This window comes from Excalfactoria chinensis, chromosome 5 (genome assembly GCF_039878825.1).
Source record: "Excalfactoria chinensis isolate bCotChi1 chromosome 5, bCotChi1.hap2, whole genome shotgun sequence".
In the NCBI taxonomy this organism is placed as follows: domain Eukaryota; kingdom Metazoa; phylum Chordata; class Aves; order Galliformes; family Phasianidae; genus Excalfactoria; species Excalfactoria chinensis.
Window position 1 is genome coordinate 32,748,526 of NC_092829.1, and position 15,376 is coordinate 32,763,901.

The window sequence follows — 15,376 nt, forward strand, 5'->3', positions numbered from 1 at the left end:
AAATTCTGTAGTATTTTAAGAAGATTAGTTTGGAAGATGAAAATACAATTTCTTAACAGATCACCTACTATGATTTGTCAGTGACTTTTCAGCCAGATCAATTTTGAATCCATGAGCATACTAGTGAACAAGTCAACTATGAGCTTAATTGCTTTCCACTCATTGTTTCTCTTTCATCGCTTATAATTAATTTTTAATGTGCTTCATGCAAAGCCAGGTGAAGTTTCTCAGTGTGTAACAATACAGCATCTACAATTTGCAGCCTGCTAAAAACATCTGTGTCTATATTTCAGTGTACATATTATTCTGGTTGCAGAATACTCGGTTTACATGGCAAGGTTCTTGTAGTGGGGGGTGTGCTGCAGGGCTGGCCTGAGTGGCTTCCTTCCACATTTCAAAGCTCACATGCATGTTTTTATCTTTACTTTCCAAATGAGTATATATATATATGGAGCATGCTTGGCTGAGTCATGTCACTCTGCAGCTTTAAATAGCATCACCAAAGTCTAGAAGAGGTAGCTGGACTCAGTATTTCTGTAATGACATATCAGTCAAGGACAAAAGAGCTCTCTGTATCTCCCTACTCTGAAACACAAGAGAGGAGTGTTAGTGGGTGGGAAAAGTGTTGTGAAGTCCTGTCTTGTTACTGTAAAGGAGCTGCCTGGATATAGTCACACCTTTATTTCGGTACTGCTGAAAGGCTGTAGCACCAGCAATGTGGTTTGTCCAAGTAAATCCTCAGAAGATATTTTTGTGGATTTTGGATGTTTCAAGCTCTCAGCTCTTTGATTTGCACTTATTCCTCCAGAGTGAAACTCTCAGCCTTGTAGTCAGCACAGGATGTGTCACCAAACATTCCATTGCTCTTCAGCCCTTGGAAATTTCTCTGCATAGCACAACAGATGCATTGAGCCAGTAACTTGCATAGAGGGCTTTGAGCTCTTTAAAAAAGGGCCAGTAGGGCCCACCTCATGTCAACATGCCTAGAGAAGGCCTTACACCTTTCAGTCATGAAACCAAAACAGGAGTCTCAGCAAGGAGCAGTAGTTGGCTGCAGTAGATGAGACCGGAAGGATTCAGGAGAGGTGTGGAAAGACTGAAGCTCTCAAGCTTAAAGCTAAGCCTCGATAGATAGTCAGGTTGCTTGGATCCTTCTTTGTTTGCATTCCTTATTTGCAACTTCATAATTATAAGTCTTTAGCAAAATTCTGAGGACTGTTTTCTAGGGCATGGTTTTGCGACTTGATGAATGGGCATATCAGCTTGCAACTATTTAAACAATTCATTTTATAGCACTTCATAGAGTTCTCCGATTGTTTAGCTCCAGCTATCTCCTACTGCACTGTAGAATAACAAAGCAAAACAGTATCTGTACCAGATCATTCATTTTATTTCTTCCTGCAGGCAAATAAAAGCTGGAGATACCATCAGATCCTTTTGTTTTGCTTTCCATGCAGTTACTTCAGTGTTAAACCTGTGGCTGACCAAAGTCTCTCATGAAGGAAAATGACCCCTTTTCTTTTTAAAGATATCAGGAATTATGAAATCACCACAACTCATGGAACTATGTTTTAATGGGTGATTATTTTCCAACAAAAAGAATACAACTTGTTTTTGGCCTCATTTAATTTGACCAGTTCTTGTTAAATCTGTTTCTAGAAACTTAAAAGCTATTGCATAACTACTGTTATTTTCATCAGGGTCAAGTTTATAAAATGTGACCAGGTTACATCACAAACTTCATCAAACCAGTAGACTCAGACTATAAAAAAATCTTTATTTGTTCTATCCAACCATAGTTTGTACTTGTGCTCCCTCCAGCTCTTCACTATCAAATGCAAATTCCAGTACCTTTCCACTAACACTACAGTGAGGTGAATATTGCCTTGTTATTCTCATATTCTTACTTAAAAATGAATACAGTTGTCCTTGTTTGCCACTAGAGACTTCTGCCAAGTTATCTTCTATAAGCTGGTGAAGCCCCTTTTGTCAGGGGGAGTAAATTGTAGCATATATTTGTAATTCCTTTACTCATAACTTCATACTTCAATGCATCAGAATTAGCTGTGATTAATCAGGCCAGTTTATCAGGCAGGACACATTGCTTTGTCTGATTACCCTGTCCTCAGTAGTACTGAGCACTCTATCAATCTTCGTTCTCCTGAAAATCTGATCAGTCAGGATATCACGCTTTTTTCCAGACCACTTATGAAAATGTTGAAGAGAGTTTGAGCCTAGTAGACTCATTAAAATTCCTCAGGAAAAAGAAGAAAGCTACCTTTTTTCAGTGTTTTTTTTTTTTTTTTTTTTTTTTTTTATTGAGGACTAACTCTGGTATGGGCTAACAGATTGTTAACCTCATTATTACATACTTCTTTTTCAATTTTTGCATAAGAAGTCTTGTTATCTGTGAACAAAAATCTATGGAGTTGCCACACAGAACAAAATCAGTTTCCTCTCACAAAACAAAACTGATCTTTCACATTTAATGCCTCCCAGAGGGTAGTTCAGGGTTTACCAAAGCTGCTCATCACCTCACAGAGAAACTCTGGCTAATGCTGATCCCAGAAAGTTAATTTCCATGCAGTTGCATTGCATCACCAGTTTACTAAGCATTCACCTTCCTGGTGGAATTCACCTTCCTGGTGGAACACCCTGTAATTGTTTCAACATCCTTTACAACCTTATTGCACACTTGTCACTGAAGGAGAGCTCCACTACCCTGGTTTAAACCAGGGTAAGATCAATTCACTCATAGGAATTGTTTGCTTTGCTTTTGGCAGTGCACTGGCATCACCCACATACCTAAAATGAAGAAATTAGAGTTCACGTTCATTTTTTAAAATGAGATTTTCATGAAGCTTTAAATAAATATATTTACAAAAGTAAAAACATATATACACAATTAAGCCTGCCTCTATTCAGATCAGCCCCCAGCAGCTTCTCTGTCCTTTTATTCAGCTGATCTGAACTTAAGCTGCTTACTCAACTCTACAGCTACACATTCAGGTCTTATGCAAGACATGTACGTCCTTAGTTTTGCCTTCATGGAAAGGGTTTGAGACATTATTTTTACTCCAGTTCTCCCCAAGTGTTTTCATACTCACATGCACACACACACATATGAAATTTGGATGGGTGGAACCTTCTCCTATCCAAACAGCTAATAGTACTAGTTAATGACTATCCTAAGGCTAACTCATTATGCACCTTCAGTCTTTTTTGGGAAAAACACTCCCATGTGTGGTGAAGTTTTCAGTGTACAATTGCTTTATATGCTGGAACTTGTATTTCATATAAACAAGAATACATTAACATATGTTACACAAAGCATACGAAGTGTAAATGGGAAGAATGTATGCAATTTGAAACTACATCTTGACTTAAAATAAGCATTGCTATTAACTTCTTTGGGGATGATGGTATATTTAGCATGTACAACTGCCAGTCTGTAATTTTGAGGAATACTAAGAGAGCCAAAAGTAGTAATATGACAATAATGGATTTTCATTTAAACATATGATGTCCAATATTCCACTGGCACCAGAGAAACCAATCTCTTAACGCTCTGCTCTATCTCTTGTTACTTTTGAAAACTCGCACTACATTCAATTTCTTCAAGGTCTCTGCATTTCTCCATTATCCCAAGACTTAAAATAGATAAACGCTAGTCAGACAGGAATCTTTCTACACTACCCTTTTATAACAAATTGGTAAGAATTATCCCTGTTTAATCTTAGCATATATCGATTAATGACCATGTGTCACAAAGCACTTGGGTCGTATTCGTTAATAGAACTTGTTATGTTTCTTCTTTGCCAGCACAGAACATATGTGTTTTATTAGCATTCCTTTGGCTGCATTATTAGCAATCATTTTGGTATCTGTATGAAGTAATGAGCTTAGATTTTTATTAAGATTTTACTTTTTCCACATATGCATTTCCTTTATGTTTACATAAATACATACACTTCTTATTGTCAACTGTGCAAACTGTTTTTTCTATACTCTGTAACTTACGATTTACTTTGAATTTCCTGTGTTCCCATGTGCTATGCATTGCTTTGTCACATCCAGCTGCTGCCTTCTTATCACTTCTGAAAGAGGTTAGGCTTTCAGCCAAAATTGTGAAATTAAGATAGCTCGTATCATGCTACTGAGATTTCCTCTGCAGCAGGAGCAGTTACTTGTACCCCTAAGACATCCAAGCCACCTGGCCCACCCTTACCCTCCCCACTGATTTGCAGTATGCAGCTGGAATGCTGAGCCTCCAAAGCAATCAATCACACCCATTTTATGTCAACAGCTTGTCTAAACTTACTATACTCCTGTATTTGCAGATACGTAAGGAATAACTTGTTTTCCTTTCCCCTCATATCTGTCCAATGTGATCTAACTCAATAGGTTTCAGGCGTTACACCACATAGGGTCAAAATATTAAAAGCACGCGAGAGCTGCATGCAATAGCTCTTCAGAGAGACATCCAGATGCTTTACTAACATGTTGCTCCTCTACATTTATTATAATGAAGATTCAGCAAGGCTTGCCCCTACAAATTTGTCTTTCTTTAATGTGTGTTTTCTTGACCTGAGAGTCACGCTTGTCTTTGATGTCGGTAAGTTTTAGCACAAATTCATTTTGCAATGACAATTTAAGTTAGCATGTAATAGGATGTACTTACATAGTTACCTATCTCAATCTCCTGGAGCATGTTTCTTTCCTTACACATTTCTGAAACACTTCCCTAAGATGTTGTGCAATTGTTTCTTTAAAGTCTTTCCATGTGGAGCTGTTAATATAGTCTGATCTTTGTGATCAGCGTTTTCTGTAAGTAAGTGGCCACACTAGATTCCTGTACAGGTTTTTATTTTGTATAACAGGAACAAGTGGAATGACAGTTGGACTCCTTTGCATACCCGCTCCAAATTCTCTAATGTTCAGCTGCACAGCCAACTTTGAAGTCCTTTGGAAGACCCTGAGAAAAGGATTTGTTGTGTTAGCAGCTCTGTGTCCTGCATGTAGTATCACTGGGAGCACATCCCATGGGCAGCTGGCACAAAGCATGGATGACGGATGGCAAAAAATGCAGGTGGAGTGTCCATGTAACTCCCACCAGAGCCTGAGCATGTTAAATACTGCTTACATCACCTACCAGATGCCCTGGAAAGGATGGCCCTCCATGCTATTGGTCACAACATACTGTATATAGGGCAAGTTACTCTGGCAGGCACTCATCTTCAGATTGCACAATGGGTCACAGGGCTTGAAGTCAACATGGGAATGGGAAAATGGCTTCTACACATGTGAAGAGATACAGGAGAGAGCTTCTGCAACAGCCAGGCTATTATCCTACCAGAAAGAGGATTGGGAATTTCAGCGCTACAAGGTGGGCTGTAGTGAGTACATCATCAAATCCAATGCTTCCTGTTCCTCTTCAGCCTGCAGGTGAGACAGGAAATAAACCAGAGCTTAGCATCCTTTCCTCAGCTGGGTATGACTTTCTTAAAGATCTTATTTTGCCTTATCTTGTGTTTTCTCCCAGGCTGTGCTGCACCCAAGGGCTGCCAGCCAGAGGAGGAGGGAACTGAATATTTTATGGCAGAATCTCTTGGTTGTTTCTGTCCCACTCAGTTCTTTAGAAGAGATTTAATTCCCTTGTTGTACTGCATAAGATGTAGGCTGTGGTCTCACAGTGCACTGTTCTCTCTTCTTCTGAAACACATAAAATTAGAAAAAAATTAGAAATTTTATCATACCAAAGCTTGAGCCATTAACTTGATGAGAAAAGTTATCTCCTGATGTCTCTTAAATACTGCCTACATTGTTCTGGGCTGAGAAAGCTGTTGTGCTGGCTTTTACACCGAGGAAGCAAATGGGTCCTGCTGAACAAAGGGGAAAGCTTTGAGAAAATGCCCGAATTAGTGACAATCTGTCACTTGTATTGAAGACCATCATCCAACCTGGGATTCTCAAACTATTATCCTCATGGGAAAACATGTTTCTCTCTTTTTATTCAGTAAATGGATGCTCTGATGATCAACAGTTTTATGCATGGACTAAGTTCTTGCAAATGTACTTTACCTCCTGGAGTGAACTTAAGTGATCACTGGCAATCAAAGGTTGACAATAACATGTATTGTCTTCAAGAAGATGAGACTCAAGGCATACCCCCCCCCCACCAACGCTTGCAAATTTTATTTGGATCCTCCACCTGTGCTGAGCCACTATTAGGATGCCAAGATACAATTAATGTAATACAGCTGAAAATGTTTAGAAGCCAGTTATTTAACTGTAAATTGCTTTAGTTGCTCTAACCTCTTCTAGAGTTTAACGGGAGACTGGTGACACTGGTAAGGATCAGAATATTGTATATCTTACAGAAAGAGAAGCTATTTTAAGAATTTTATGCAAATTTACTACCAGTATATCTCTAGAATGCTAAGCGCTTTTCAATCTATTTATGTAATATTTGTGAGTTTGGGTTTTCTCTGAGTTTGGGAAAGATAATATGCATATAAAAACAAATGTCTGTACCCTATATTCATGGGGTAATAGAAAGATAATACAGAGCTCTCCTAAAAGCTGGATAATGTTCCTAGTGGATGGAACCATTCCTTTTTCCAGTGATCTAAATTAATTCTCCAAATACTCTCAGTCCATTTCTTTTTATCCCCTGATGTCATCACATTTGAATTGCAGATAAGTTTGTATACATATACTTATGTATACTTATGAAGACAAATTTATCTTATTAAATAATGGATATATAGGTCAACAGCAGCAATAGTGTGGATGAGCAGTTTCACAGCTCTGTCAGAGACTGACTGTCATGACTGGTATTTAGCATTGCTATACAGAGGTTTCTGTAAGGTCTTGATTTTTTTTATGTGAACTTGAATATTTAATTTTTTTTTTATTATTATTTTTACTTTTTAAGATTGACCACTGTGTATTAATAATCTTGTCACGCCTGAAGCTTCATTCTGCTAAGAGCCATGGGAGTTGCCCCTTCCTATATCCTGAGGGAGTAGAACATGGCTGTTTCTAGTTAAGATAATCATCAGGAGTTAGACAGAAGGGCTTTCAGAGAAGCTGGACCTTCTCTTTCTTCTTCGTTCAGAAAGTTTTTCAGGGAAAACTGAGGGGAGCAAGAGGAACTAGTAACATTGCTATGGCATGATACAAAAGAACAAATAGTAATGAGACATAAAGGGAAATGTGCTGCAGAGTAGCTGGAAAGGATGGGAAAGAGGATGAAGGATGTTAATGGGAGAATGACTGAGAAAGGTCAAAAGAAAACTAGCAGATCTAACAGATATTTATTTGCCCTTTTGTCATGGTTTTAATAGTCTTTGAATAATTGATTCAATTCACACCTTTGAGCAGTAATGCTAAAATTGACCTGCCTCAGTCATTGGTTATTATTTTAAATTGGGCTGATAGTCTTAGACTCAATTAGACTATTCAGGAAAAAGGGGGGGGGGGGGGGGGGGGAAAAGTTACAGGAAAAAGCCTAGAATGACAGCTACTTTGAGACAGAGCAATGCTGGCTGCTCTGCATCTCACCAGGAGTTTACCAGCTGATGAACAGGCCCAGGGACTGATATTAGCCTGGCTGTCTATGGGCATGATGCTTCCACCCCTCCAGCTGCACTGTCAGTCACCTGGCTCCTGGAACTCTGCCTCAAAAGTGGTGAGTGCTTTACCTTTGGGTGGTTTAAGCACTCCTTCCTATCCTTCTCTTTGGAATTCCACGTTTAGTCATGTCTCAAGTGGTCATGGAGCAGCTGTTGAACTTCCTCAGGTTCCAGTCTGGGTTACTACAGATAAACAAACTTCATGTTCTTAGTATTTCTGGCCATGAGCAGCTGCTGCACAGCTTGTGCTTAACTAGCATCAGAACTGTCTCTGAGATGAGTTGGTGACAATATCAGAGAGGCTGTCTTGTTTGCAGTCATAGGGACCTTAGGCTGAAATATAGAAGGCAGTTTGTACTCAAGATATGTAGTGGTTTCACAATGGAAGCATTGCATTTAGCATTCTCTGCTACAATGAGTATCACAAAACCTATTCTTTATTATCAAATGAACTTATGAGAGGATTTTTCATTTACATGCTAATAGAGCCTTTGCCCAAGGGTGTTTTGCAGCTTCTCGTTGCAACACTCTGAGTCACGTGTTAAGAACAAAACCAGAGCTTGGTGGCACCAGTAGCTTTGGAAATGAGCCATTAAAGAGGATTACTCAAAGTGGGATTCACTTTACCCTACCTCTAGCCATTCAGAAGTTAGGTGTCAGGTTATGACTTGGGCACTGAAGCCTCTCCAGTCAAAAGAGAGAGAAGAATCCCATATAGGTGGGTCACTGTCTGGAGATGTCTGATTTGTTTCCATTCAGAGAACAGAAAACACAATTGGCTCAGATCAAAAGTCTATCTTTAGATGGCTACAATAGGTAGAGCATATTCTCAGTGTCCTGTGAAAAGGCTGTATTTGCCTCCAAAGGATTTGCGCTTCATAGTGAAAAGGAGTTTGAACTTTGGACTAATTTAAGAAATTAAATACTAGCACCATCTTTGAGTCAAAGGCATGTTTGGTTGCATCTGACATGAGCTTAAAGAACAGGTATTTCATATCAGGAAGGCCTGAGTCAGGAAAGAAGAGTTAGTCAACAAGCAACCCTTAGTCATGTTCCTATGGGATGCTGCAGGTTTTTCCCCTTCTCATTTCCTTTTGTCTTAAAAATCATAAGTGCAGTCTGACGCACATAAACGTAAAGCAGCTCTCAAGCAAAAGCCTCACCCATTTGCTACCACATATTGCAAAAACAAGACTTGGTCATAATAACCTAAGCTGGGCACAACTGAGAAATTGTCACAAACATCGTAGTGCCTCCATCCAGATACAGCAGTTCTGCTGTGCATTTCAATCAGGAATCAGAATAGGCTGTAGCAGAACAGAGAAATACATTTTTATTTTATTTTTTTTTAAAAAAAGCATGCTTTTGGATGCATATTTTTTTTTCTCCAAGTTGACTCTGGCCATCGTTCTTACAGTGGAAAAAGTAAGGCTGAAATTTATTTATTTACTCATTAGAGGTGTGTGTATGCTTGTACTGCACAAAGCTTGAGTCAAAAAGTGGGAGAGGTTTTCGACCACTGCTTTGGAAAGCTTCCATGGAACAGTTTATGAACATACTTCATTTATGGCTGTAGTTTATCTGGTTTCGATCAAGCAGTTCCCATCCCATTAAAAAGTAAAGGTGAGAAAGGAAGTTCATAGCAAACCTTTCTCCTGAATTATGTGATTTTAAAAAATAAAAAAAATATGTATATTAAAAACGATTATTTAATAAAAAAAAATACATAAACACATGTCGAAAGTACAAGGGTAAACTGTACCTAGGAAGTCAATTTTTGCAACTATGGAATATTGCAAAATACCTATATGGAATATCTTAACTTGTTCTCCTTGTAACACCAGCTTTTCATCTAATTCCTTTGTGTGTGTATAGGAAGTGAATGCAGTGAGACCGCTGGAAGTGACCGGGTTTGTCTCTAGTTTCTGTCAGCCAGGTTCTTTTACAACACTTATTACCACTGTCAGGAATGACTGTGATTTCATCCTTGTGCCAGTGTCTAATAGGAAGCATCATGCTTTGTCATCCTATTAATCTCAAATCCTTTCATGAGCTCTAATTTTAATCATTTGGGAAGATTTTCAATACAAATGCATGTGTGCCTAATGATGCTTGCATAATGGATTAGAAAATTTAATCACTGAACTTCCTCGAGGTGTGCTGAACAGATGTAGATCCGCAATACATAAAAGGCTGGTAAAATGAAGAAGTTGAGTCCATTAAACTCCAATAATTCTAATGATGCTCAGCTGGCTGCTGATTTGAATGCAGTTGCTCAGAAATCTGAATATGTATTTCTTTTTTTCAAAAGGAAATGACAATTCTGAACTGAACAAAAGAAAAATACAGCATCCAGCTCTCCTAAAACATAAAATTGCTTGAATTTTTTTTTTTTTTAAATGTTTCAATGCTTTTCAAGGTGAAATATTTAAATCTCATTTACATTTTCTTAGATGCATTTTGTATTAAGAATGAAATGCAGAAATAAGAAAGGCATTTGAAATGGAAATGTGATACATTATGTTTTTGGGATCAGAGAAATGCTCCTTATCAAATTTCTCCCTTTTTTCAAAGTGGACTGCTATAAGAAACAACCAACCAACCCCCCCTAAAAATATTGTACACAGAAAAAGCCTCACAAATACCACATACAAAAATAATCATGCTACAGTAGTTTTTAGTGGAAAAATATTCCTTCCAAAAAATTCCTAGTATCTTCCTACGTAAATATTTTTTGATATGATCTTTCCTGTCTCCTCCAGTTTGTGTCCTGAGGACTGTGTTTTCCCACATTGTCCTTAATTGTATATCTTCTCATAATGAATTGTTCTTTTTTGTGCCTTCCAGGGCTGTGTACCTCTCCAGGTCTGCATTTCACCTCCAATCCACAGGATCACAGACTGAATCTGTTCCTGGTTAGTTCCTCTCTGCCCTATTCCGGAGGTAATGAGGATCCTCTGTTGGGTAAAGGAGAGGTAAAGGATTGGAACTGTGTAATATGGGAGACGTGTGAGGAACAAGGAAGAAAAACAGTGCTTAGTTCAAGTGGGTTGAGGGGGCAAATTGCTCTAGAGGATCTGTCTCTAGATCTCCATCCTGTGCGTTGTAGGTAGCTTGGTAACAGGAATCCACAGCTCACTGTTTGGTGATCATTAGTGTAAATCTTTAAAAAACAAGTTGCTATGTGAAATATATTGGCAATCAAAAAAGTCCCCTAGCATTTTCTAATCCAAAGAGGTGCATCTTGCTGTCTTTGGCTCCTCTCCCACCATCTTGCTTATGAAAGAGGTAGTGCATAGAATTTGTTAGGGGCTTTTCATGAAGACAGTAGGCAGATGTGTCTCTTAGGATTTTACTGTAATCACTTTTAGATTATTACTGTAAGGTGTTCTCTCATGTGCCACTAGGTCATCATCAATCAGATTATTGCTTTCAGTACATGTTTGCAGGCCCCCAGGTAGGAAAGCATTGGTCTTATCAGGTTCTGTTCAGTCACAAGAGCTGCAGATGTAAGTTTGCATCTTACAACAGACTTACTCTTAGGACAAGTAATGTGGGTGGGAAATTTTCCTGCTTCAGAAATCATGGAGGGGTGGAGCTCTGACTCAAGGTAATAAAACACCTGTTCAGCAACTTCTGACACTCTTCAAGACTGTAAATATGTTTCAGAAGACACTGGCAACTGTGGAACCTAATATTAGGGTGCCATTTGGAGCACCCATTTTCAATGCAGCAGTGATCTCGATGGCATCAACATCTGCCTTATCTCAGGTAAGTGGAAAACAGAATGATCCTGGCAGGTGACTCTGAGAGTTTGATTCAGAATTGTCCCCAGAATATAGACAGCTCAAGTCTACCCAAATCCATAGGATATAAATCTTCAAGAAAACAAAATAGTCCTTTCTTGGATATTTGCAGCTGTGTAGAATCAATAGCTTTACATACAACACAGAAACAGTTGCCACTTTCCTGGCACATTCCTCCTTTCCACACCTTGCTGATGCAAACAATGAGGCTGCGCAAATTGCACATTCCATGATACAATTCAGCACTGAGAAGCTGAAATAAGAGGGGAAAAATTTATCTTTGCTCTCTTTTTTATCCCTTGTCCTCTTTATCTCAGCAGCATCCCAGTAAATCAAGCCCATTGCAAAATGAAGAACAAAAATGGATGGTGCAGGACACAGAGCAGAGTGATGCTGATGCTGAGGTACCAATCAGAACAAACAGATGATGTGTGGGACAAAACCACACATGAGAAGGGCATGACCTTCTTTTTTCCCTTCATTATGTGAAGCATCTTTTTTTCCTTTATTGGTTTTCTTTTTCTTTTCATTTTTTTTTCATTCCATTCTTTTATCCATTTACACGATGTTTTTAAAGTTTTTATTCCTTAGAGAAATTTCTTAGGGGAAATGTACTTAGTTTGCTGTTAAAATGGGATTGAGTTTGGTTTCTTTTAATGCTGTCCATCTCTATTTATTTTAATGGAGTTTTAGATCTCAATGAATGGAGAATGTTACCTGTGTTAGCAAGTCAGAATGTAGCTGTTGGTGATGAGTTTGGGCTCGCTTTGTTCACTGTGCATACTGCAACAAAAGGGGAACATCTCTAGCAACCTTAAAAAGGCCAGTAACAAGAGCTGTATTCACACTGATTGTGGACCAGTTGTGTCAGTGATGATTTTCCTCTCTGTGTTTGATTAACTTGTAGCTGGCTGTACTTTGTGCCAAATTGTTTCAAAGTAAAACAGTATGGTTCAAAACAAAATTCTAGCTTAGGTTTGATTATATCGTTAGGTAAGATTCAGCGCTCATAGGAAAGATGTACATTTCGTTCTTGTTTCTGTGATCAGAATTCCAGATCAATAGAAAACTATAAATATTGCTTTGTTTTTCTTCAGGTGTATTAAAAAAGATTGAAGTCTCTCTTGCTAGTAGCATTTTGGCATTTCCCATAGGTGGAAATTAAAGTATAAAAATCGTGTCTATTATTGGGGTGTCAAATTTGACATAAATGACAGTGGCATAACCAGAACTGAATTGTTGAGAATGTGCTGTGTATATTGAAGCTCAGAAAGGGAATGCTTTAAAGCAGAAAAAGGATCTGTTGAGAAGTGCAATGGCCCAATCATGGTAGCGTTTCTTTAATGGCTAACTGTATTTATATTGATGTTGTTTTTCAGTTTGAAAGGCTCCTGGCTAAAGGCATCCAACACTATTTGACCACTAATGTAGTTATACAAGTGTATAAAGGTTGTTAGTATCCAGAATGTTTTTGAATCTATGGAAAGCAATATTAAAAAGAAATTTTATGACCACAAGCCCCTGCATATAGAGGGTATAAGGGATCCTTTCTACTGCTTTAATTCATAGTCCTTGTCATAGTTTCTTCTTATGAAAACCATCAGAAGTTCTTTTTTGAACTCCACAAGAAGGGTGTTCTCAAGTCACTCTCTATTTGCCTTCTGGCCCTTGAACATGTCTTCTCTATAATAAAGGTTGGCAGAAAACTGGCATTAAATGCGCAGGCTTGTGTGAGCTGGCCAATTTCTGCTTCTTAAGTATTTGGTTTCCTAGGCAGTTTTCAGCCATTTCCTTATTTTTTGTAACCCATAGCTTGCCATCTAAGAGAGGAAGATGACAGTAAGTAAAAGGCTACTACAAAGGACAACAAACTTTTCTTAATGCTAATGCTCAAATATTTGCCCAATTATTTGCTTTATTTTGAGGAGACTTTGTGTAACTGTGTTATAAATAGAATATATACTGGACTGGGTTTGGAAAATCATGCCCACAGGCTGCTGCATGGAGGTTTGCTGTGTCACCTATCTAAACTGCGAAGCCCAAAATCCACACTACTAAATACTCTGGAAAAAGTATCAACTCTGTAAACTTGCTCCTTCAGCTTTTAAAATGGATGAGAACAACCAGAGAGCAACTCTTTAGCTGTTTCTGTCAGTCCTGAGTTGTCAGTTTGCCTTCTAGCACGTTAGTCATGAATACAGGAAAGATGAAACATGTTGAAGATCATAAATAAGCATGAGTAAGCCAGTTCATAATAACAGCAAATCTAGCAAATTTATCACTATGATCTGTTAGTGAATTGTCTTTCTCATACATCTACAAATGCAAAAATTAAATGACAAATTATCAGATTTAAAAAAACTTAGTTGGCTCATCTTCTGTAAATGTGCTGAAAATTTAAAGGATAATGCAGGCAAACATAATCTTGGTTCAAGTATTAACAGTGGGCTGGGAGCATGACAAGTTATTCTGCCAGACATGAAATCATAAATTTGGGAAGAATTAGGACAATATTCATCACTTTTTGATTTATGTGATATTCGTAAAGTGGTGCACATCCCTTCATGGTTTGCTACAAAACTACCAAGTAATATAACTTTATTACCGAGACCTTGTCCTTCCACTTGAAAACAAACCTTGCCTTTTCCATTGGTAGAAATATGTCTTATGGAAGGCTGCTCCGTCTGCCCATCACCCTCTCTTTGCAGAGATGAGTTCCAAGGTTTATTGCACACAGATTTATCTTTATTAGAGAAGACTGCAAGAGAATTTGCCCATCTGTGAGCTGTGGATACTCAGATTTTGGTAACACTTTCTTCAGCCTAGGTGTCAGTATTATTTTTGGCTTAATATGAAATATTGTACAGAAGGTGGTTGTTTATGATAATTAGTCATCCATGGATAGTTGAGAACTCCCTGAATGAGTCTTTTTTTTTTTTTTTTTTTCCCCTTTTTTATTTTAACACAATTTAACATGGTTTAACACAAATGATCCTCAGCAGCAGTAACGTGCTTGTCTTTTAGTTTGTTGGCTTTGCCATTGCATTATTACAATGAAATGATGACTGGAGGGAAAAAAGGATTAGTTGCATGGTTTCTATTGAAGTATCAGGACCTTGAACTTCAGTTATAAGATGTTTTGATCTTGGAGTGTTCTGGAATAGCCAATAGAAAAGTATCACATGGAGTAATTTTTCATTAACTTTCATCTCTAAGGAAGACAAGTCTCCCTTTCATTTGTCTCAGATTTACTTAGTAATTAATAGCTTGATAGTTAGCAGTTCTCTTCAGCAATATTGGTGTCTCAAATTATGATGATGAGCATCACTGAATATTGCTCCTCCTTTAATGTCCCGAGGAATGATTTGCTGAATTTTTCTGAGTGAATTTCTGTTTTTTCTTTTCTTGCTTTTCTATGAAAGACTTTGATTTGAGAGATATGGACCTGAGTGTTACACGTAGAACAGACTGATTCTGAGAGCTATGAAAATCCTTTTCTTACTGATAGAAATGTTGAATATAAAGACTAATGCTTTAATTATTCCTTCACATTTAAAGTAATCATTGTTCTTTGGGCCAGGCTAGTACAGAAAAGGATTTTGTTTATCCAGTGAATAGACTGAAAGAGCAAGGCTTGGACCAAGAAAGCTTAGTCATCATCTTTTCCACCACTTGACTTGTCTGGCATGTCCTCTACCACCAGCATACTTGGTTGTTCCTTCCAGATTCATGTCACTAGCTCTTTCATCTTGTTAATTCCTTGGATCCCTTTTTTCAATCTGCTTCTTGAGGTCTTTGTTCCAATGACTGTATTTTGGGTACGCTCTGATGGACAAAACCTGTGCCTTGCTGTCTCATAGGACTGAGATTTCTCAGCCAGTACAGCAGAATTTTCTGTGACAGTGACCACCTGTCTACTGGTACACAGTATTT

At 38.1% G+C, this 15,376-nt stretch overlaps 1 pseudogene; it reads left to right on the forward strand.

Moving 5' to 3' along the window:
* The first annotated feature begins 5,288 nt into the window (after positions 1-5,288).
* Positions 5,289-15,376, forward strand: part of LOC140252682 (cytosolic phospholipase A2 epsilon-like) — a 37,640-nt pseudogene continuing 27,552 nt past the window's right edge.